We start from the raw sequence: 25449 nt of genomic DNA, 5'->3' as shown, positions 1-25449 counted from the left end.
CGCGGCAAGCGGTCGCACTGCAGCACTGCAACCTATTCGAACATGCATTTTTACAAGCAAAATCACACAAAACTAAGGCAAAACATGCTGCCATATTTCGGTACAAGCATGCAAAAGCGACAAACGGTTCGTTAAACGATGTTGTTGCTGGTGCGCGACGACCGTTCGTGACAACCCACTCTCGGGTCACACTTAGACGAAGCACCGCTCTAAGACAATCTGTCACCTAGTAGCTCCCGAAGTCCACCGACTTTGTTGAAATTGGTGCACCATTGTCTGGATCCTGGGCCTCTGCCCCTACCATCACAATCTCCGTTGCACACTGCTTCCTTCATGACAACTTGAATGGCAGCACTAGAGCATATTCTTCAAGAGTACCCACCTCCATATCCTCTTGCCCCGTGCCAAGGCCTTCTGAACCCAACTTCGCCTCCACAAGTTGAGTCGTCTTGGTTCCTCCATCAAATGCCTCTCCAAGATAAGGTGTCTGTGCCCAGAAGCTCCCTTCGTCTTTGGCACCATGTAAGATGACTCCGCTCCATCAGAATGAATGACCCATGGAACGACATGATCCCGCTCTTGCCTCTGCAAGAGTTCATATTCTTGACCTCTGTCCAAGGAAAGCTTTGTGCCTCCACTCCATGTTCAATCTTCTATGTCGGCTCTCTTCATGCAGCTTGGGTACTTCGCCAAGTTACACCTAAGTTGCTCCGCTCCTCGATTTGCATTTAGTTGATGATGGTCCTCACGCCCACCATTCCACGGGTCAGCCCTCCATTAAGTCTGATCTCCATATCGACTCTAAGTATGGCTTCATTTGTGTTGCCTTGGGTCGCTCCCCTACTTGATCTTGCAATGCATCCCCCCAATGCATTATCTCAAGCGAGATCATACGACGACTCCTCGTCGCTCGCTCGACCCGTTGAGCTTTGTGAATTTGTTTTTGAGGTACTCCTCAACATGTGCGGTCTGTTGCACATGGTTCTCCCTCTGGAGAGCCGGGACTTATCCCTCCTGGATATCTATCCCGTTAGAACAACTTCTCTCTTCGCTTCCTTCTCTTTGAAAGTTTCGAAGACCACCATCCCCTTAGACTACAATGCCTTACTGAACAAACTGTGCATTGTTCTGTCCCTCGCAAACGCACTTGCTAGGTTGCGACTCCACGTCAATACAGCCCTCGTTACACCTCTCAAGGCTTAGCAACATGCTGAACTCGCTGCACACTTCAGCCTCGTACGGACGTATCCTTCTCATGCTGAAGAAAAAGTTTCAATGCTCCATGGCGCCGAGTTTCAGTCGCCTTGGGATGGCCACGAACAATCTATCGTTCGTATACAAACCCTTATATGAGTACTGAATTCTTCAAGTTAGCAATTCTTCTCACCTTTGTGAGCTTTGCACAACTCTTTCGATCGCTGAACAACCTATTCCACCTTGCATGGTCTCATCCTTTACTAAGCGTCTTGCTTGCCTTGAGCACCATCAAGTATAGTTGCCAAAGTTGAGCCATAGCTCAAACTCAGTCATCCCAACCTTTGTGCGCTATGCATTCTTCCCAACTTGCTTGTCCTCGTGGTGCCTCTTGTGTGAAGGGTTGGCCATTCCTCTGAATGCCAATCTTAGATACCCGCTCCTCTGAGCGACTCCTTTTCCCTGCTTCTCCATGCCCATTTTCCCCCAAATGGTCTGCGTGCTGGCTGCCCTCAACACAGCCTCGCTAGGTCCCCACGTTTGCATGCCAAGTGTTTCTATGAGTGCTTGTCCCGCTCTGATACCACATTGTCACGGACTAGCTAGTTTTGCCTAAGTCGTGCGGCACCCTTGCGTGTCCGTCCGCAAAGGTCAGCCTCCCATGGTCCCTTAGGACCCACAAAAGAGAAAACGGGTTAGAGAGAACGCCTCACTCGGGATCCACAAGCAAACATTCCAGGAAACACTTCATAGACAATGCAAATTACAAATAGACTTTATTAGCTCTGAACAGTGGCACAACAAAGGGTCGAAATGGTCCATTACAGACCGAAAATCTCTCACAAGTATCCACATGACACAACCTTTATTTACAAACCTAAAGCGGCCACCAACCCTACTAAAATGGGACTATTAAGCCTTCGGCCGTCCCTCTACATGTTGTACAAAGCAAGGTTCGTCGTACCGTACCGTACCGGCGTTTCGACTCGGGCTTGGTACCGGTACGGTACGGTATACCGCTCGGTACACCCAGGTGTACCGAGCACTGTACACTGCTACAGTGTTACTGTACACTGCTACAGTACTCGGTACAGTACGGGGCGGTCCGCGTACCGCTGGCCTGTCGGACCGGTACGTACCGCCCGTACCGGGCGGTACAGTCCGGTACGGCAAACCTTGGTACAAAGCATGAACATACCAAAAGACACGGACATACATAAGTATTACATCAAACATCCTGTTTCGAAATTTGTCCGTGACATTCTCCCCCACTTATTCCTTCGACATCCTCGTCGAAGCCTTTGCCGACTCTACAACTCCTTGCCTTTGTTGAGTCTTCAATCTTCTGCTCCAGCTGCAATGCGCCTCCTGGCTCTCAACTGCTCTCCGCTGCTGTTTTGGAGTAGTTGAACCTTTGATCCGCCATGTTGCTTCAACTCGCTAATGACTCTGACTCTAGTGTGGGGTTGACTGAGTTGTGTTGATCCCTGTTGGTTCATGCGGATCCTCCAGATGAAGGAAAAGACCATCCTTACTGCGCTAGTCTCTCAAATGCCTCATGCTGCTTGAACTGGGTGGATGCTTGTTGGAGCTTTAACGAGCATCATCTCGCAAACTTCTGAAGTTTTGGGTCCTTCCTCCATAAAATTTGTCAATTGACTCTTCTTTAACTTAGTTGTCACTTCCAAGTAGGTTTGCATCACTTTCGCTTTCGTTGGGAAATGAAGCGAACAATCTACTCTTAGTAGCACTGATCACCGTTGGTGAGGATTTGACAACTATTGTCTTCCATTATCTTCGAAGGGTCTTTGAACATGTGTAGAGCTCCTCTGTTGGATAGATAAGAGAATTGGGGTACTCGGTTTCGCCCATTCTCTTAAGAGTTGAGAAGGAAAAGGTTACTTAACTTCGCTCGCCTCCTCGAGGTTGTACTCCATGCATCGAGCTGGTTACTGGCCTTCGCCTGCTCTTTGCTCACACTTCTGAAGCACTTGAAGTGTTTGCACTCCTTGCATTGAGTTAGTTACTATAATTCACCTTCTCAATGCTATCGAACTTCTGGAATACATGAAGTTTTCACCCCAACTTGGAGTGATTCTCTCATAGGTTTGGTCGCCTCTGGGATTGTACCGTCTTCTCCATCAACCCTGCCGCCTACTCCATTGACTAGCAAAGGTACAGCACCGCGTACTGCCTGCTTCGTTCCTTGGTCATGCACTCTTGCCTGACCCGAAGTCCTTCACTTTCGGCTATCTTGATGAGAAGCTCGTTGACACCGGTCTTACGAAGTTCCTTGGCCTCTGCCCTTCAGCCTTGTCTCGGTACTTGGAGATTGCCTCTGCATGCTCCACCTCCTCGGCCCCTTTCACGACCAAGCGCTCTCCCTCCATGAGAGCAAGGGATCAATGACTTTCACGGAAGTCCCGCCTCTACGGTACCATGGCGCTGTCATGCCCATTGCACTACTCTCCGTCGCCTCGCATCTACATCCTTTTTCTTCACAATCAGTAGATATGCCTCTGTGGCACTCCTCCGAGTCCACCTCCATTCTAACTGATGCTTGATTTTGGGTAGCTAAGTCCCTCTGGACTCGTCGTCGCTTTCTCGCCCCTTTCGACCCCTTGCTTCAACACCTCTGTGTTCTCCAAGCAGCTCCCTTTGGTCGATGGAAAAACAGACTGCAACTCCCAAGCATGGCCTCTGCCATCACGTTGTAAGGTTTGCACCGATTCTGTTCTCCTTAGCTTCCTTGGTAGCAACGTTCGCTTACTCGACCTTGTCCTCTGACTTGTCGGGCTCCCTTAAGCGAATATGGGCTCTAGAGCAATCCAACTCTCCAACTGCTTCGATCATACCTCTGCATGATCAAGTCCCTTCCATGGGACTTACTGGTACTTGCATTTGAACTTTTTCCATTGGTGGAACACAGCCCCCATATACTGATGACCAAGGCTTTCAACCGATGCAAAATTCGATGCACCCACGGAAGACCCGCCTCTGCGGTACCATGGCCTTCACTCGTTGAATCCATAGCTCTTCTTACCGTCGTGTTGTTCACCGAAGTGGAGCTTCCAGTAGCGCTCGATCATACCTCGTATGATCTAGTCCCTCACGGGACTATGTCGTATGTATCGCATTGCCACGAACTATTCTACCACGATCCGCTGCACCCTGTCGCCTCCTGGTGACATCTCCATTGCATTCTGATCCTTGTGGGATGAACTCGAATTGTGATCCCTCCATGTGTGGCCTCTGCCAATACATCGCAGGGTCTCTTCCACCTTCGATTTTGTTCGCTCCTTTGGCAATCGACCTTCATCCACCCACTCTTGGGTCACATCTAGATGAAGCACCGCTCTAGGATAGTCCGTCGCCTAGTAGCTCCCGAAGTTCCCCGACTTCGCTGTAATTAGTGCACCATTGTCTGGATCCTGGGCCTCTGTCCCTACCAACACAATTTCCGCTGCGCACCGCTTCCTTCATGGCAACTTGAATGGTAACACTATGGCATATTCTTCAAGAGTACCTACCTCTGCATCCTCTTGCCCCGTGCCAAGGCCTTCTAAACTCAACTTCGCCTCCGCAAATTGAGTCGCCTTAGTTCCTCCATCAAATGCTTTTCCAAGATAAGGTGCATGTGCCCAGAAGCTCCCTTCGTCTTTGGCACCATGCAAGATGAGTCTGCTCCGTCAGAATGAAGGACCCATGGAATAACATGATCCTGCTCTTGCCTCTGCAAGAGTTCATGTCTTTGACCTCTATCCAAGGAAAGCACTGTGCCTCCGCTCCATGTTCCATCTTCTATGCTGGCTCCCTTCATGCAGCTTGGGTACTTTGCCAAGTTACACCCAAGTTGCTCCGCTCCTCGTTTTTGCATTGAGTTGATGGTGGCTCTCGCGTCCACCATTCTACGGGTCAACCCTCCCTTGAGTCTGATCTCAATATCGACTCTAAGTGTGCCTTCATTTGTGTTGCTTTGGGTCGCTCCCCCACTTGATCTCGCAATGCATCCATCAATACATTCTCTCAAGCGAGATCATGCGACGACTCCTCGCCGCTTGCTCAGTCCATTGAGTTTCGTGGAGTTGTTGTTTGTTGAGGTACTCCTCCTCAACATGTGAGGTCTGTCTCACATGATTCTCCCTTTGGAGAGCCGGGACTTATTCCTCCTAGATAACTATCCCATTGGAGCAACATCTCTCTTCGTTTCGGAGACCACCATCCCCTTGGACTGCTCCGATTTGCTGAACAAACTGTGCATTGTTCTGCCTCCTGCAAACGCACTTGCTAGATTGTGACTCCACGTCAATACAGCCCCTGCTGCACCACTCAAGGCCTAGCAACATGCTGAACTCATTACACACTTCAGCCTCCTACGGACGTATCCTTCACATGCCGAAGAGAAAGTTTCAATGCTCTATGGCGCCGAGTTTCGGTCGCCTTGGAATGACCACGAACATTCCATCGTCTGCATACAAGCCCACGCATGTGTACCGAATTCTTTGAGTTAGCAATTCCCCTCACCTCTGTGAGCTTTGCACAACTCTTTTGGTCGCTGAGCAACTCATTCCACCTTGCATGGTCTTATCCTTAACCAAGTGCCTCGCTTGCCTTGAGCACCATCAAATATAGTTGTCAACGTTGAGCCGTAGCTCAAACTCAGCCATCCCACCCTTTGTGCGCTCCACATTCTTCCAAGCTTGCCTGTTCTCGTTGTGCCTCTTACGCGAAGGGTTGGCCATTCCTCTGAATGTCAATCTCATATGCCCGCTCCTCCGAGCGATTCTTTTCCCTACATCTCTATGCCCGTTTTCCCCTAAACGGTCGCGCGTGTACTGACTGCCCTCAACGCAGCCCCGTTAGGTCCCCCACGTTTGCATGCTAAGTGTTTCTATGAGAGCTTGTCCCGCTCTGATACCATATGTCACGGACTTAGCTGGTTTTGCCTAAGTCGTGCGGCACCCTTGCGTGTCCGTCCGCAAAGGTCAGCCTCCCCGAAGCCTCCCATGGTCCCTTAGGACCCACAAAAGAGAAAACGGGTTAGAGAGAGCGCCTCGCTCGGGATCCACAAGCAAACATTCCAGGAAACACTTCATAGACAATATAAATTACAAACAGACTTTACAAGCTCTGAACAGTGGCACAACAAAGGGTCAAAATGATCCATTACAGATCGAAAATCTCTCACAAGTGTCCACATGTCACAACCTTTATTTACAAGCCTAAAGCGGCCACCAACCCTACTAAAATGGGACTATTAAGCCTTCAGTCGTCCCTATACATGCTGTATAAAGCATGAACATACCAAAAGACACGGACATACATAAGTATTACATCAAACATCTGGTTTCAAAGTTTGTCCGTGACAACATGTCACGGACTTAGCTGGTTTTGCCTAAGTCGTGCGGCACCCTTGCGTGTCTATTCGCATATCAACCTCCTCGAAACCTCCTATGGTCTCTTAGGACCTACAAAAGAGAAAACAAGTTAAAGAAAATGTCTCACTCGGGATCCACAAGCAATCATTTCAGTAAACACTTCATAGCCAATGCAAATTACAAACAGACTTTACAAGCTCTGAACGATCGCACAACAAAGGGTCCAAAATGGTCCACTACAGACCGAAATCCCCATAAGTGCTCACATGATAAAACCTTTGTTTGTAAGCCTAAGACGACCACCAAAACTAAAGAAAATAGGGCTGCTAAGCCTACTGCCAACCCTTTATATGGTGTGCAAAGCATAAACAACATCGAAAGACACAGACATACATCAGCATTACATCAAACACTCTGTTTACAGTTTTGTCCATGACAATTCGGTGATTCATCAACTTTACCTATACAAATATTTTGTTCTCAACTTTGGTTTCATCTAAACAGAACTTTGCAACTTCAAGTACTCTAGCATATTCAAATGAATCAAATTTATCTCCATCAATATCTCATATCTTAGTCTCTCCCTTTAAGTATCGTGGAGTTCTCCTAAAAAAAGACAAAGATTTCACTAAATGAATACCGAATCATCTACATGTTGTGAGAAGTCATTTTGTTTCTTTTACAACAGTGCACGAAAGAATAAATACTCTAGTTTCTCTATATGGTAATGATTGGTTAAAGAATCATAATCAGCAAGTGTCTAACTCTACTAGAGTAATTAGCATATCAATGAAAAGAACATTTTGGTTGTGAGGTTGTCCATAATCTAAGTTAATGTTTGTTTTGTGACTATTAATGGGCATCTCATGTATTGGAAGTTTAAAGATGTTAAATTTGATGTTTTTGATCCATATGAGGTTCGGGTTCAACGATCTGTCGACTCGATACCACCTTTTGAATGGAAGTTTATAGAAGTTTTGGCGGAGGAGAGAACCTTCGCAGAAAGACCAAGCGTAAAACCGAAAGAAAATAACATCTATTGCTTGTAAAGTCAAAATACTAGTTACATTACTTAACATAACGGAATAAAAACGTGATAGAAAGCTTATAGGTGCATGAAAACATAGGCTGTCTTTGGACAGCATGTCAGTGCTCTCGGCAGATTACGGTTGCTATTGGTTCTTGGTCTCCTCCTCTCTTCACTATTGGAACCTCCTCCTGAGGTTTAGAAAATAGGCAATAGGCATTAGGGACTTCTCATAGCAGCTAGACAAAGCTTTGGGTTGTTGGAACGCGAGGAAGAAGGCTACGGCCGTAAGAAGTTGGCTGCAGTGGTGCAAAATTCTCTCTCTTCTCCTTGCTGCTCTGAGGCTGTAAAACTAGGGCCAGTTGGTCTTTTTACTAAAGGATTGCTTGGTTTCTTTGATGGGGGTGCACCCTTTATTTTATAAGGTGAAGGTTGGCCTAATCCGAGTCCTATTAGGACTTGGATTGTGGTGAGAGGGCTGCCGTTTCTTGGGCTTGGTCTTTGCTTGTCCGAACAGGGCTGAGTAGTGTTGAGATCATCCCTAATCAGTTTCATATGTTTTGATGTGAACTTGTGGTAAATTTTTGGCTTATAGATTTGGTGTTTAATTGATCTTGTGAGTTCATAAATGATTGTTACAAATCTTTGAGTTGGCTTTGGGATTTATGGATTTATCAAGAGATATATTGAATGATTTAGAAATTGCACATGTTTTATAGTATGTAAATGAGAGCTGCATTCATTTTTTCTCTCAATCTTATCGTTTGGATCCTGGGATTTGATTGTGGATGGTTGAAAATATTTGATGAATTTCTTGTTTAAGATAGTTCACACCTCAATATTATTTTTCTGTGACTGTTATTTTGGGGTGTGACAATGGTGCTCATGGTTCAAGTTGGGATTCCTACCCAATATATTAGAACTGTATTGATCCAACCATATCTGACCAAAATTTAAGATCTTGATGTTTGTAGATCCTCATAATTGAATTAGACTAGCATGTGTACATGTGCATCTACTAAATGGTGATGTTGGATGAAGCAAGAGCCCCTCCCAAACCAAAGTTTTCAAACTGGTTGAACACCAATCCGGTGATTGACCAGTATTTGCGATCTAGGCGACTTTGCCCTAATCTGATTCAATACTGGGTATACTGCCTGATATGTGCCATCAGAAACATATCGTGCACCAAGAAATGTTGGGCGCTAAGCCTGCACCATGTACCAATACTACTGTTTTTCTAATTTTAAACCTCCAAGTGTTCACAACCTGTTTAGCTTTTTTAATTCCTCTCTCTCTCTCTCTCTCTCTCCCCGCCTTCATCTGCACCTCCACACTGTCTGCACTTCACTCTGCTTCAGCATCAGTCATGATACCAAGTGGTCGTCTTTTGCATCTACATCTTCCTCGGTCTGTGATGCTACTGGTGGGTTCGGCTCAAGACACAATGTCCTCCTTGCCCTCGCCACCCTTTGTTACCCTCCTTGCACGGCATCGTCTCCGCCAACAAGATAGTCGGCTTTGTCTTTGTTTGATGTTCGGACAGTGACCTCGTCTCCCTCCATCACTGCCAGAGTGAGATGTTCTCGAACAATATCATTTGATGTGTCTGTTCCCTCACTAGCTCCTTCTTACCCTTCTTTCTTTCTTAGGTGGTATTGGCCAATACCAATTGGTAATAACCTGTACCGAGGCTTCATACACTGTACGGTACCAATATTATATCAGTCTAGCTGTAGATCAATATTGGTACATCAAGATTTCAATCCTTGCCCTGAACAATGGGCTGGGTGTGAGATTTGTTATTTGGATTAGGGTATAGACCTTTATTGAGCTTCATTGAGCTATGCAGATGAGTGCCAGCCGATCAATACTTAATATGCATCATGCTCTTTCATTGGACTGATATGCATTATATGAAGCGAGCAGTAGGAGTTGGCACTACTATTCATGAATGAGATAGTACATGTTCTGTCTCGTGGATTTGCTGATAGCCTGATTCTAGGTGACTAAAACATAAATTGATCTTTCTTTGCCTTCGACATTTTGAGTTGTTTGTTGCTTTTGGTATTAAATCATGACAAGCAAACCTATGGAACATAGGTATACTTGTCTAATTTTTTCTTCCAGATTATCATACATCACCAAGATTTTTAAGGCTTTTAAAGTCTGTAAGTACCTGCCATTTTCATGCAAAATCTCTTCCATGTTTTTAAGTTTGTCTCATATGATTAAACGCAAAAATGTCAAAAGTTGCCTGACCCTGTTTGTCTTTCCCATCTTCTTGTCAAAAACAAAGTTGATCCTTGTGTGAATAATCTGCATTTTGTTTTACAGAGAAATTGCAGTCATTGCAAAGATTGAGAGCATTGATTCCTTAAAAAATCTGGAAGAGATAATTCGTGCATCAGATGGAGCAATGGTTGCCAGAGGTGACTTGGGTGCTCAAATTCCACTTGATCAAGTGCCTTCAGCTCAGCAAAAGATTGTCAAATTTTGCAGGCAGCTAAACAAGCCGGTCATTGTGGCTTCTCAGCTTCTTGAATCTATGATTGAGTACCCTACACCAACTAGAGCTGAAGTTGCTGATGTTTCTGAAGCAGTTAGGCAGCGGGCAGATGCTTTAATGCTTTCTGGTGAGTCAGCTATGGGCCAATACCCTGAAAAGGCTCTGACTGTGCTTAGAAGTGTAAGTATCCGGATTGAAAGGTGGTGGAGAGAGGAGAAGCGCCACGAGGGAATGGAACTTCCTGGTATTGCATCTTCCCTTTCTGACAAAATTTCGGAGCAAATTTGTAATTCTGCTGCCAAAATGGGTAAGCTTTATCATGTTGTTTTATCTATCTGAATTTTGCTAACAATTTGTTGTTCATTGGTAGTTTTTCATTTCTGAAAGTTACGTATGACACTTGTTAGTGATGAGAATTGTTTCAGCTTTATAGCTTGGAGATATTTTCATGTAGTAAATTACAAAATGTCTTGGCTCTTAGTTTCTAACTGTTTGCATATGGTTGCATAAACTTCTCTTTAAATTTTTGCCAAACCATAAGAGATTGAATAACTAACTTTGATGAATTCTATCTTGTCCTTGTGGAGTTATTCCATATTTCAAATCTTTAAACATAACTGCTAGTAATGGAAGTTATCTTGTCATTCTGGAGATATTCCTTAGCTAAATTCTTGAAACATAACTGCTACTAATGAAAGCTATCTTGTCCTTGTTTTTTTTTTTCTTTGCAAAGAAATACTACATTAAATTAAATTAAGGGGAGTTAATACACTGAAAAGAGGGTGAAGCACCCTGCTCTAAAACTGAAGCAAGAGCTTCTTGATAGCAAAATGGAGGTGGAGTAAGTCGCACAAATAAAACTGGAGGTGGAATACCTCGGTCAAAAAATGAACCTTGAGCCTCTTGACAAAAAAATGGAGGTGGTTCACCCTCAAAAAATGAAGAGGAAGCTTCATGGCACAATAAACGAGGAGAAGCTCTTCGCTGAAACCGGGGGTCATGCTGCCTTCCCTAGTTGGCCAAGTTGTGAGCCTTGGTGTTGTTTCTGTTGATGTGTGTCCACTGTGTTACTGAGACTTCCTTTGCATGGTAGAGGATGTCTTGGCAGATATAGCGTACTTCCCAAGGGGCTGGATGATGGCTTGAGAGAATGTTGGATAGTGTCTTTGAATCAGTGAACGCTCTAATCCAGGAGGTATTGTTTCGCTAAGCTGCCTTCGAGCCATCAAGAATAGCATAGGTTTCTGCCTGGAGGGGCATGGAGGAGGGATGCATGTCGCAGCCTTCTAACACTGGATTGTTTTCCTTGTGTGTTAGACAGAAGCTGGTACCTACGAAAAGAGAGGAGGGGTCGTGTGAGCCATCACAAAACAAATTGTAAAGGTGATCTTTTGGGGGGTAATCACTTTAGCCAATCCGAGTAGGGTCCCTTTGGTCTCTGGAGCTGAAAATTCAATCATCGATAAGGGAGAGAGCCCTATAACATATGGCTCCAATTTGGCATTGGGGTTGTGAAAGTGACAGTTGTTCCTGTGTTTCTAAAGCAACCAAAAACTGCTTGTTATTAGGGCTATGAGGCAAGTCTTGGAGGGTGGGTCAAGATCTGATCCCTCCTCCAACCTAGAGCCATTCAACCAGGTGTCAAAGGACTGGAAGTAGTAGTGGAGTTTTGTTTCAGCAAGGTGCCAATAGTTCTGTATGAAGATGCACTCAAAGAATATATGTTTGGTGGAATCCTGGCTTGAGTTGCAAACTAGGTAGGGAGAAATGTAATTGTGGAGGAAGTTGGGTGTCCGTTCAGGGTAGGAAGTCTTTTCCAAAGGAGTTTCCATAAGAAGCTTTTTTGACTATGGGTATAATAGGAAGACTCCACATCATCATCCACCCATGCTAGTTGGAGTTTTCTAGTAGGGATCTCTCTCTAATGTACTTATAAGTACTCCTTGGGGTGGCTAATCCCAAGGGGTGAGGAGCCCACACCCAATTGTCATCACAAGGGACGTCGGGGAGGAAGATTTAAGAGATGGAGGAGACAAGATCCGGTCCAAAGAGGTTGTGCAGTGTGCAGGTTCCTTTTGCCGTGATCCAACAGCTCATGGACCTTGCTGAAATTAGAGATGAGACTGATATTTAGATATGTTGATCAGTGGGAAAAAGAAATGTTGCCACCCCATGGGTCATCCCAAATGAATGTTTTGTGCCCATCACCAACGATCATCATAAAACCCTCTTTGGTATGGGCCAAAACCTAGAGAGACCCTTCCAAGTGCAAGAGGCTTTAGGTGGGGAACTAGACCAAAGACAGATGGGGCCATATTTGGCCAATAACAATTTGTCCCAGATGTAGTCCTCCTTGTTTAGAAGGGGCAGGAGTTTATAGGTTCCGGTGGTGGATTTAACCGGTGATTTAAAAAGCGCTAGGCGCCAAAAGGCACCAAGGTCCAAAAACGTCCGAGGCGCTAGGCCCTCACCCAAGCGCTCGCCCGAGCGAAACGAGACGCTAAAATATAAAAATATATAATATAATTAATAAATATAATTATTTACAATTTTAAATAAAAATATGCTATTAAATTAAGAAAATCTAAGATTCCTTCCACTAAAATTCAAAACAATAAAATTTTACATCAAAGTCATTCATCATAATCAATATCATCGTCATTTTTCCATAAATTATCTTCATTGAATTCGTCTTCTTCCTCTTGTCTTTTGATTCCTTCCTCTTCATCAAGATATGTTTCATTCTCTATGTCTTCAACAATAGCAGGAGCCGAACTTGATGCTTTTGCACTCATTTTTCTCTTTGTCATTCTGTCTTGTATATTTTTGTAATTCTCCCGCACTTGAAGCTCTTGCCACATCTCCCCATGTCAATTTATCATCTTCAAATATAATCTCGTCTTCGGCATCTTGCAAGTTAGCACCCATTTCTCCTACTAACCACCCATTTGAATCATCAATATCTTGCAATGAGATTGAATCAAATTTATTTTAGAAATCATGACGAGCTTTCAAAGCTTGATTATACTTTATGTAAACAAGATCGTGCAATCGTTGATGTTCCAATCGATTTCTTCTCTTCGAGTGAATCTGTCATGTCATATAATTTAAAAATATATTAATACATTTATCTAAATAAATTAATTAATTAAAACAAAAATATTTAGTGATCCTTACATGCTCAAAGACACTCCAATTTCGCTCACAATCCGAAGCACTACAAGTCAAACTAAGTACTTTGATAGTAAATTATTGTAAATTCGGGGTGGAATTTCCAAATAGACTGCATCATTCAGCTGCAAAATTTATGTTATCATTAGCAATAACATAGTAACATAATATATATGAAATTAATTATATTAAATTATTAATATCTAGAGACGTAGTTGTCTTGGATCGAATGGCAATTGGAATTCCAAAAAGACCTTCGGTATTTTTATATAAAGATAATTCACGAATAATCTTATCTTGAACCTCAAGGCTGGGAACTAATCTTGCAACGCACTGATATAACCCATCCAAAATTTCTGCATCAAACCCAACAGATTTAATCTTATAAAAGAATTCAGGGTTCAAATAATATCCTACTGCATGTAAGGGACGATGAAGTTGATAATTCCATCTTTCATCAATGATTGTAAAAATTATCTCATATTTTTCTTCATTTTCATTAAAATATCTTTTAATCGTCTCCTTTGCTCTATCCATAGTCTCATAAATATATCCTATTGCAGGTTTATTTTCATTATCCACCAACCGAAGGATTCGAACAAGAGGGCTCATTACCTTTAATATATAAACTACATAATTTCAAAATGATAGCAATAAGATGATATCAGCACCCCTCTTGCCTTTTACTTCTTTTGCCCATTTGTTTGTCACCCATTTCTCAGAGATAAACATGTTTTTCAGGTTATTTTTTTGACGATGCACGCTCTGTAATGTCAAGAATGAAGTAGCAAATCGAGTGACACCATATCTCACTAATTCTTTGTTCCCTATAAATTCTTTCATCATATTCAAAGCCCCAATATGATTATAAAAAAATCCAACAACAAAAATTGCCCTTTCTAAGATTTTCTTGATGTCTAAGATCTTTCCAATATCCTCCAACATTAAATCAATACAATATGCTGCACATGGAGTCCAATACAAGTGTTGTCTTTTTGTTTCAAGCAATTTACCTGAGACAAAGGATAACAAAAATGATAAGACTTAAGAGTTTAACACATTTAATTGAAGATAAAATAATTAACAAATTCAAAAGATGAATATTACCAACTAATACATAGTTGCTTCCATTGTCGGTTATGATTTGAACGATATTTTGTTCTTCAATTTCTTCCATGAAGTTGTCAAGTAAATCATATATCTTGTCTCCAGATTTTACAAGAGATGAAGCATCTATTGACTTTACAACCATAGTCCCTAAAGAATAATTAATCATAAAATTAATTATACTCCTACGCCTTCTGTCAGTTCAAACATCTGACATAATAGAGCAACCATGTGTTGTCCATGATTCTTTATGACCCTTTAGTAAGTTATTTGTATAATTCAACTCTTTTTGCAACAATGAAACTCGCATCTCATAATAACTTGGAGGTTTTAATCCTACACCATATCTTCCAATAGCTTCAATCATATCCTTAAAATTGTCTAAACGAGTTGTACTAAGGGGAAGACTAGCCTGATAGAAGAAGCGAGCAATGTGTTGAATTGTTCTTCCTCTTATTTCTTTATCACAAGCATCACTTATATTTGTTTGTCTAAATTTTGAGCCTCCTGCTTGCGCTTGTTGTTTATGGGATCCTTGAAACATATATAGATCCATCGGTCCTTTTTTACCCTTCTTAGTACTCGTAACTTCTTTTCCTTTTTTGTCGTATACTTTTTTCCCACTTGGGTTAATACTCATAGAATAATCTTCTTCTTCATCCCTGAGATGTTCAACATTGTCTTCTGGTAAATTCCCGTAAGATTCATTCTTTTGTGTCTTCTTTTCATTTATATAACTCAGCAACTCTTCTTTTACCTCAGGTGGACACTTTTTGCAAGCTGTTGCATTCTTGAAATTTCCTACTAGATATTGTTTTGTACGAAAAATACCACCTCTAGTAGTCTTATCGCAGAATATGCAAGTCACTGCATTAGGATCTTTCGGATCCTTCAGATAATTATACTTCCATGCAGGATCTTTTTTTTATGCCATTGGAGACTCTATTGAGTTGCTCTGTACACTTGCCATTTATCTTGAAACCTAACAATAATTTCAAATAAATAAAAATTAACAGTATTAAAATTAAAATAATATATTATTAATCTATTAACAGTATTGAAAATTAATAATTTTAAATAAACCTAACAATATTAATAGTATACAGTATACTATTAACAGTATACAGAAAAAGAAGAAGGAAGAGTGTAAAGGGGTGCTGACTGAGAAAAGAGGAAGCGGCAGCGGCAGCGGGAGCGGGAGTGTAAGGAGGCAGCGGCAGCGGGAGCGGGAGTGTAAGGAGGCAACGGCAGCAGGAGCGAGAGTGTAAGGAGGCAGCGGGAGTGGCGAGCGACGACAACGACAGCGGCAGCAGTGAGCAGGAGCGGCGACAGCGGTTGCAAGCAGCGACAACCGCAAGCAGCGGGAGCAGGAGCAGCAGCAGCAACGAGCAGGGTTAGGGTTGGGCAACGACAGCAGATAGCGGTTTTAGTTGGTTCGATTGAACCAACTAACCACCGGAGACCGAACCAGACCTAAAATCCTGGTTCGATCGCCTGGTTTAACCCAGGCGCTCACCCGAAGCGCCCAGCGCCTGTGCTCGGGCGAGCTCCCAGGCGGCGCCTCTTTGAAGCGCGCCGCCTGGAAGTTTAGCGAGGCTCTCAGGCCTCGCCTCGCCCGAGCGCCTATGCGAGCGTCCAAGCGCCTTTTTAAATCGCTGGATTTAACAAGGTGGAGGTCCCTAAGCCTAAGCCCTTCCTCCAATTTTGGACCGGTGACACAGTCCCAACTTAAGAGGGGCATCTTTTTATGGGAAGGGTTGTTATTCCACAAGAAATTTCTGGAGAGTTTAACGATGTTGTTGATATTGGAGTCAGAAATCCATGTGTTCATAAGTATGTGTAAGGGAATAGTGTTGATCATTGAGTTGATAAGAATGGATTTATCGATCTAGGAAAACATAGTATAGTTCCAGCCCTGAAATCTTGCAAGGACCTTTTCGATCATAACGTCCTGATACCTATTGGGCAATCTGTTGTAATGGATATAGGCGCCTGGATAGTAAAGGGGCCAACTGCCATCTTTTATACCTTGGTTGTTGTTGATGTGGTGTTTAGTGGTCGGATTGTTACTTTTAGGAAATAGGATCTCAGATTTGCCCTTATTGACCTGAAGGCCCATAATGGCTGAATATGACTTCAAGGCCTTAAGGAGATGTCTGCAAGATTTGTCATTAGCTCTAATGGAAAGGATAATATCATTGACAAACATCATGTGGGTGATTTTAAAGCCCTTTATGTTGAAAGGAGAGATCTTTTTTCAATCGAAAAGGTCATCTAAAATGTCGGTGAAGATCTGTTGCACTATGACAAAGAGCAGGGGGGATAGAGGATCCCCATAGCTAATGCCTTTGTGTCTATGAAACCATTGGGATGGAGAGTTGTTGATAATACAGGAGAAGCTAGGTGAAGAGATGCATTCATTGACCCAATCGATAAATGGGAGGGGAAAGTTCATACGCTGCAAAGCAACAGTGATTGCCTCCCATCGAGTCAAAGGCTTTAGTCAGGTTAAGTTTAATAAGGGCTAGAGAGGACTTGGCCTCAAAGTAGTACATGGTGTGGACCAATTCGTAGGCGATGGTAATATTATCGTGTATGGAACGGCTCGGTATAAAGGGGCATTGGTTTTGTGCAATTAGGTCATTTAGCAGGTGCTTCATTGTATTAACAATAACCTTATAGAGGAGTTTATACAGGACGTTACAAAGAGAAATGGGTCTAAAGACAAAAATTACAGTAGGATTAGATTTCTTAGGAATGAAAACCAAGTAGGTTCTAGACCAAAAGAAGGGAATTCTAGGGTGAGAGTGGAAATCTATGAAAGCCTTAAGGATGTTTGGCCCAAATGAGCTCTAGTAGCTCTTGTAAAATTCCACGGTGTATCCGTCAACGCCCGGGCTCTTCTTGAGGCCCATATTATTAAGAGCTCTTGTGATTTCAGAGAGGATAAACTAAATTGTGAGCCCACTATGGGAACTAGATGAGATAGTTGGCAAGAGAGGCCAGGAGGGATGGGTGGTGGAAAGGAAAGGGGAGTTTCGTAGGTCTATATACCACTTTGTCACGGACTTAACTGGAATTGCTTAAGTCGTGAGGCACCCTTGTAGCAAAGTCACAAACTTAGCTGGAGTTGCCTAAGTCGTGAAGCACCCTTGCGCCAACTCCTCGGACTTAGCTGGGATTGCCTAAGTCATGAGACGCCCTTGCGATATATGCATCCGCAAAGGGTTAGCCTAATTGCAACCTCGTGCAGGTCCCGAAGGACCTATAAAACAGAAAGTTGATTAGTTTGAAAATGAGCGACAGACAAGTCCCGATGTCTCGTAAAGAGGGAAGCTTTATAAACAATTCAACAAGCACCTTGAGTGCAAGAGAGGAAGGAGAAAACAAAGACTTTAGAAGGTTGAACAAACAATTGCAAGTCTGCAAACAACTGCTCACCGGGTGCCGGGCGCGAAAGCAAGTTCCCGTTAAGTTAACGTGCGAACTTGTGAAGATTGTTTAACGCTCGACGCTACACTGAATCCCATCCCCCCTGGTGCCACTCGGGGGGTTCCAGGGTGCTGAGATGACTGACGTTTTGCGTGAGGCTGCGGTCTACGGAAAACAGGTTGTGGCACGTAAAAACGGAGCCATTTTGGGGCAGTTCGACCCGACGCGACGAGTGGTCACACTGCAGTGCTATGAACTGTCGTTGCTTACATTTTTCAAGCAAAAACACATAAAACCAACGCAAAACATGCTGTCATATTTCTGTACAAACATGCAAAAACGACGAACGGTTCGTTGAACGAAGTTGTTGCGGGTGCGCGACGACCATTCGTGACATTCTCCCCCATTTAAATTGTCGACGCTTGTTGGTAGTTTTTTATGACTGCTTCTTCATGTCGTAGGACATCTTCGGGCTCTCAACTGGCTTCGGTTCAGGGAAGCTTTCGCCACTTCACCAAGTACTCGGTCTGCTCAGCTTCATTGGGTAGCTTTATGTTGCGATCCGTTAAAATGGTTTCAACTCACTTCTCGTAGGAGGCTCTGGTTAGGGGTAACCGAGTTGGAACACTTTGGGAAGCATTTTGCAAATCTGAGTGGTAGGCTTTTAAGTTGCTAGCATGAAAAACATTGTGAATTTTGAGCCACGCCGACAGCTACAACTTATAGGAGACATTGCCCACCCTACTGATAATTGAGAAGGGCCCTTCATATTTATACACCAATCCTTTGTGTACTTTGTGCCTAAAGAATTGGAGTAATGCTGGTTGGATCTTCACCAACATTAAATCACTAACTTTGAACTCTTGCAATCACCTTCCCAAGTCTACCCACTTCTTCATCTTTTTGGTCGCCTTCTCCAAGTAAGCTCGTGCAATATCTACATTTCGGTGCCATTCTTTTGCAAAGTGATATGCTGACGGACTACTCCCAATATACCTGATAGCCAAGGAGTGAGGAGTCGATGGTTGTTATCCCATAATGATCTCGAATGGGCTCTTGTTGGATACAGAGCTCTACTGCAAGTTGTAGGAGAATTGGGCCATGTCCAATAGCTTCACCCAATCTCGTTGGTTGGTACTCACGTAGTGCCGAAGATATTGCTCAAGGAGTGAGTTTATTTTTTCAGTTTGGCCATCCGTCTAGGGGTGGAGGCTTATGGAGAAGTATAACTTAGACCCCAATAATTTGAATAGCTCGGTCTATAATCGTCCCAGGAACCGAGTGTCTCGATCATTGATGATATTGTGCGGAACTCCCCAATATTTCACCACATTCTTCATCATCAACTTGGCCTCTACCCTCCAGCTGGAAGGCATTCACCTGCTCCACTTTCAGGCTCAACGCATTGGCTACGACATTTGCTCTTTCGGGCTTGTACTCCATTGCCATATCAAATTCGGCCAGGAAGTCCTACCATCGTGTTTGCTTTAGGGAGTTTTTTTTTTGTTTAGAAGTAACTCAAAGCAATGTTGTCCGTCCTCAGCATAAATCGCGATCCGAGAAGGTATTGCCACCAATCTCGTAGACAGTGGACCACCGTTGTCATCTCCTTCTCGTGCATCGGATACCGCCACTTGGTCTCGTTGAGCTTGTGGCTCTCGTAGGCCATCGGGTGACCCTCCTGCATGAGTACTCCCCCGATAGCGAAGTCTAAAGCATTTGTATGGACTTCAAAGGGCTCCCCATAGTTCGACAATTTGAGCATCGGTTCTTCTAACATAGCAACCTTTAGATCTTGGAATGTCGCTTCACATTTGTCAGACCATCTCCAAGGCTGCTCCTATAGCAACTCTATCAGTGGAGCTACGCACTTCGAATACCCAGCTATGAAGTGTCGATAGTAGTTGACGAAACCAAGGATCTCAGCTCCGGCACCTTTGGAGTCCGTCATTTCGCAATAGCTTGCACTTTTGATTTGTTCATCCGAATTGAACCATTATCGATTCGATGCCCCAAGACTAAGATATTTGTCTGAGCAAAGTAGCACTTCTCCCTTTTCACGAACAAAGTGTTCTCCCTGAGAGCCTTGAAAATTGTCCGAAGGTGCTCGACATGCTCCTCGAGCGTTTAGCTGTAGACGACGATATCGTCCAAGTAGACGACCACAAACTTATCCAAATACGCCTTGATAGTTGGTTCATAAGAGTGCAAAATGTGGTCGGAGCATTGGTTAAGCCGAAAGGCATCACCAAGAACTCAAACGCTTCATACCTAGTCATGTAGGCAGTCTTCGCTTCGTTGTCATCAGCAATGCGCACCTGCCAATACCTCGACCGAAGGTCGAGTTTGGAGAAATACTTTGCTTTGCCCAGTTGGTCGAACAAGTCCACAATGAGCGGGATGGGATACTTGTTCTTCACTGTCACCTTATTGAGGGTTTGATAGTCGATGCATAGTTGGAGGCTGCTAGTCATAAGTGCCCAGCAAGCCAATCACGTGAGTGATGGCACGTGTGACTTGATACAGAATCTTTTTGCTTATTATATTTTGGCGTATATCACTTTATAACTATTGCATAAATGCATATATATTGTGATGTCCTTGGATTTGTGCAATGGGAATCGGATCGTGATGAGATCACGATAATGAGACCGATTCACCTTTAAACACATATCCTAAATAATCCCGGTCATAGGTTACTCGAGAGGGACATCGTGATAACCGGATAGACTAGTGTGCTGTATACCCGTCCATATGATGGATGCAGCTGGTCTCATAGCTGCTCGTGTAGGGACACTAGGGATACAGTACAGGTGCTCATTGGAGAATGAGTTCACTGATTGATCCGCTTACGGAATGCTGGATGGTTGATGATGTCTTATTGTCAGACAACGATTCCGTAGTCCTAGTGGTGTATCTGGTTCTTAGACTTGAGACACCAAGGATGTCCTGTATGAGTGCTCCACTCTTTGATACCAGACTTATAGGTTTGGCTGTTCCCATATCTAGTACAGCTGGTCATTGGGAGTGGTAGTCGACCTTACGAGGGCTATTGAGTGTCGACAGAGGATCATCCACTCTCGGCATCATGAGAGGAATATCCCATGTGTTCTTGCTCAGACAAATCCCTGGCCAGGGTCATTCGGGTTGAGAGAGAAAGAGTTCTCCGGGAGAATCCGATTAGAGCGAGACTCGAGTAGAAACCGTATGGGTCTGACAGCACCATGCTCGATATACGGTCTCTGGGATATTAGATGGATGAGGGACTATAGGTACATGGTAACTGAGGACAGACAGGTCCAATGGATTGGATTCCCCTGTATCGTCTGGGGACTACGGCGTAGTGGCCTAGTACTTCCGTAGTCGATGAGTCGAGTGAATTATTACAGAGATAATAATTCACTGAGTTAGAAGGAGTTCTGACAGGTATGACTCACGGCCAGCTCGATATTGGGCCTAGAGGGTCACACACATATGGTAGGCATTGCGATGAGTAGAGGTTCGGATATGAGATATCCGACGGAGCCCTTGTCTTATTGGATGCAGATCCAATACCCACTAGGGAAAGGACCCATTAGGGTTTTGACACGGGATCTCTATAAATAGGAGGGATTCACAGCCTCATAGGCTAGAGTCTTTGCTTGCCCTCCCTATTCTCCTCTCCCTCTCCACCTCAGAGTAGGCCTGGAGTTTTGAGGAGCGTCGTCGCAACCCTGCTGTGTGGATCACCGCTAGAGAGGAGGACGCTTGACCTCCTTCACCCTCTCCTAAGGATCTGCAAGGAAACAGGGATATACGATCTCCCTAGGTAACACAATCTCTATACGCAGTTTTGTGTTTTGCGGATTTTTGCGCACCAATCTTCGCACGACGACGAACATCTTTTTGGGAAAAGGGGATTTTTGTTTTCTTGTTCTTCCGCTGCGCATATGATGTCGCCCCCTATGATTTCCCAACAGTGGTATCAGAGCCAGGTTGTTCGTGCGAATGATTGGTTTTGAACTGCGTGTGTTGTGTTTAGGAAGAATTTTGACGTCAAAATCGTTGACGCAAAAGCGAGGAAGGGCAGCAACAGTTGCTGCCCTCGATCTGCCACCTGCAGCGGCAGCCGCAGCTGCAGCCGCAGCCAGGCAGCACAGCGCCGGCGCCTGCGCAAGCGCTGTGCCTGCAGCAGCCGGCCGGCGGTCTGCTTGCAGCAGGCTTGCGGCCGGCGGGGCTGGCAGCCCGCGGGTAGAGGCGCCTGCAGCCGCTGAGCCCGCGGGCAGAGGCGCCGCGGGGCAGCAGCGAGGGCTGAGGCACCGCAGGGCAGCGGCGCCTGTGGCCGCTGCTCCCACTGGCAAAAACCCCGCAGGGGCGGCCGCCAGCAAGGCAGCACCGCCTGCGGGCGCTGCCTCGCGGGCAGAACCGCCCGCGGAGGCGGCGGCGCCCGCGGGGGCGCCCACCTGCAACGGCAGCGCCCCCAGCGGGCGTGCCGCCTGCAGGCGAGGGCAGTGCCCTCGCCCCGCCGCACAGGCCGCCGCCGGCAGGGTGGCGGCGGCGGCAGCAGCGAAAAGGGGAAAGGGTATTAGGGTTTTCTGGGCAAAAGACAGTTTTGCCCCTCGGAATTTGAGAAATTCCAGTTTCTGTCTTTTGTCCAAATTACGAAAATACCCTTAGGAATTGAGAAATTCCCTATATATCCCTGATTTCAGAAAATATTAATTAATTAAAAGGTTTAGTTGATTATTATTTTTATTATTATCTAGTAGTCCTACATGATGATGATTATTTATACATGTGATGTATGATGTGTGGACGGATGATCATGGACCGTGTGATGTGTGTACTTGTGATTATTATTATTGAGGTCTGCGAACCTCCATTATATTTCTCGTTTATTGTCGGGCCTGCGTGCCCATGATTAAGTTGTAATCACATGAGGAGGCGCAGCGGGAGCGTGGATGCCATAGCGGGACCCACGAGACGGACGATCGTGATGCATGGAGATGCATCAAGATGTCGACGGAACCGACGAGGACGAGATGGACGATCACAAGGCATGGAGATGCACCGTTGCACACATAAATCTTGATGTGAGTGATTAGGCCTACTGGCTCGGGCCTAATCATATTAGGTTGTGGTCCATGATCATCTGGTGTGATTGCTTATACACATACTAGATATGTATATATATTTGCATGCGATGTAGATATATATTAAATATGCATATGTGTGACATGTCATATTAGGAGACCAAATCATAGAAACATCTCTCGATAATATTAAGTCGGTAAACGTGAGGCAATTAGATTGACCCACGTGGCCTTCCATCGTTATGAGTAGGAACCGAATCCCGGTGTAGGTTGAGTTGGTCGAGTCCCTCGAGACTCACCTATATCGTGATTCGCTATCTTGCTTACGACATAGAGATGTCACCGGTGACCTGAGGGCATGATATGCTTGGTCGAGTCCCTCGAGGGTATATCATCAAATCAGACTCATCTTGTAACGAAGGTGTTGACTTAACCGAGCATCATGGTTGGTCGAGTCCCTCGAGGCCATGGTGATTCGGAGGCCGAACAGGACGGGAATCACAAGGAGTTGTGATCGGCAAGAGTCGTCTACCTTTTAGGCTTAGTGTGATTGGTCGAGTCCCTCGAGGTTACACTAAGACGCTGATTGGATCCTGATCCCCACTACAAGTCTGCCGGAGACTTCCGTTTCACGTGCTGAGGGTGTCGCGTGACTCGTTAGTAAAATAGTGGGAGCATATTAAGATAGAAGTCCATATCTTGATAGTTTATTTCTTGCAAAATCTGCATGTTATTCATTTTTGCTACATCTTTATTTTCAGAAAAATGTCGCTTTCAAATCCCTTACGTGGCATACTTGATGTCAACCGCCTCACTGGTCCAAATTATACGGATTGGCTCCGTAACTTGAGAATTGTTCTCACAGCGGAGAAAATCGTGTACGTCCTTGATACAGTGATGCCTACGCCCGAAGAAGGGGCAAGCGAGGATGAGATCGCTCGCTACGTGAAGTACATTGATGACTCCACTCTTGCTCAGTGCTATATGTTGGGCTCTATGACTCCAGAGTTACAGAGACAACATGAAAAGATGGATGCCAGATCCATTCTCCTACATGTCCGTAAATTGTTTGAGGAACAGGGAAGGACTCAACGATATGAGATATCCAAGAGCCTTTTCCGCGCTAGGATGACTGAGGGGACACCGGTTCAGAACCATGTCCTAAAGATAGAGAAACTCACAGGTCTAGGAATGGTCCTAGAAGGATAACTTGTGTGTGGACATTGCGCTTCAGTCCCTACCAGATTCCTTTTCAGAGTTCATAATGAATTTTAATATGAACAAGCTTGAGGTGACTCTCCCAGAGCTCCTCAATATGTTGAGGGAGGCAGAGAGTACTGTTAAGAAAGAGAAGCCAGTTCTCTACACTGGTGAGACCAGAAAGAAAAGGAAAGCAGAAAGGTCCCTTAAGAAGGGAAAGGGCAAGGGCAAACAAGGTAAAGCAAAGGTTGCTAAGAAAGACCCAACAAAGGACAAAGGCCAGTGCTTCCACTGTGGTAAAGATGGGCACTGGAAGAGAAACTGCAAAAGAGTACCTTGCAGAAAGGGCGAAACAAAAGCTTGATGAAGCTTCAGGTACATTCATGATCAGTCTCCATTTGTCAGACTCTTATGATAACACATGGGTATTAGATACCGGTAGTGCTTATCATATATGCAATTCGTTGCAGGTTCTGGCAAGGCCTAGGAGACTAGAGAGAGGCGAGATGGACCTCAAGATGGGTAATGGAGCAAAAGTTGCTGTATTAGCTGTTGGCGAGGTCGCCCTACATCTGCCTAGTGGAGCTTTTATTGCATTAGATGCATGTTATTTTGTTCCTTCAATTATCAAAAACATTATCTCCATTTCATGTTTAACAGTTAGTGGATATAAATTTGTTTTTGAGAACAATGGTTGTTCGATATTATTAGATGATAAGATCATCACGAAAGGAACATTGCATAATGGTTTATTTATGTTAGACACCACTCCACATATCATGAATGTAAATGTGTCCAAAAAGGAAACGAGATGAGTTGAACAGTGCATACCTGTGGCATTGTAGGCTAGGTCACATCCATGAAAGAAGGATTCAAAAGTTGCTAAATGATGGATATCTAGATCCATTCGACTATGTGTCATATGCAACTTGTGAGCCTTGCATTCGTGGAAAACTGACCAACTCTCTATTTAGTGGAACTGGAGAGAGAGCCACTGAGTTGTTGGAACTCATACATAGTGATGTATGTGGACCCATGTCAACTCATGCCATTGGAGGTTACTCCTACTTCATTACATTTACTGATGATTTCTCAAGGTATGGATATGTGTACTTAATGAAGTACAAGTCCGAGGCCTTTGAGAAATTCAGAGAGTATAAGAATGAGGTGGAGAACCAGACTGGAAAGAGTATCAAAACTCTTCGATCAGATCGAGGAGGTGAGTACTTAAGTACAGAGTTTACTCACTTCCTCAAGGACCATGGGATATTATCCCAATGGACACCTCCTTATACACCTCAGCTCAATGGTGTCTCTGAAAGGAGAAATCGTACATTATTAGATATGGTACGGTCCATG

The 25449-nt window shown here is 44.4% G+C and overlaps 1 pseudogene; it reads left to right on the top strand.

The window, feature by feature from the left end:
- LOC135679678 (pyruvate kinase isozyme A, chloroplastic-like) overlaps positions 1–25449 on the top strand; it is a 48502-nt pseudogene that overhangs the window by 7296 nt on the left and 15757 nt on the right.

Source organism: Musa acuminata, chromosome BXJ1-7 (genome assembly GCF_036884655.1).
Source record: "Musa acuminata AAA Group cultivar baxijiao chromosome BXJ1-7, Cavendish_Baxijiao_AAA, whole genome shotgun sequence".
NCBI lineage: Eukaryota > Viridiplantae > Streptophyta > Magnoliopsida > Zingiberales > Musaceae > Musa > Musa acuminata.
This window is presented reverse-complemented; position numbering and strand designations above follow the sequence as displayed.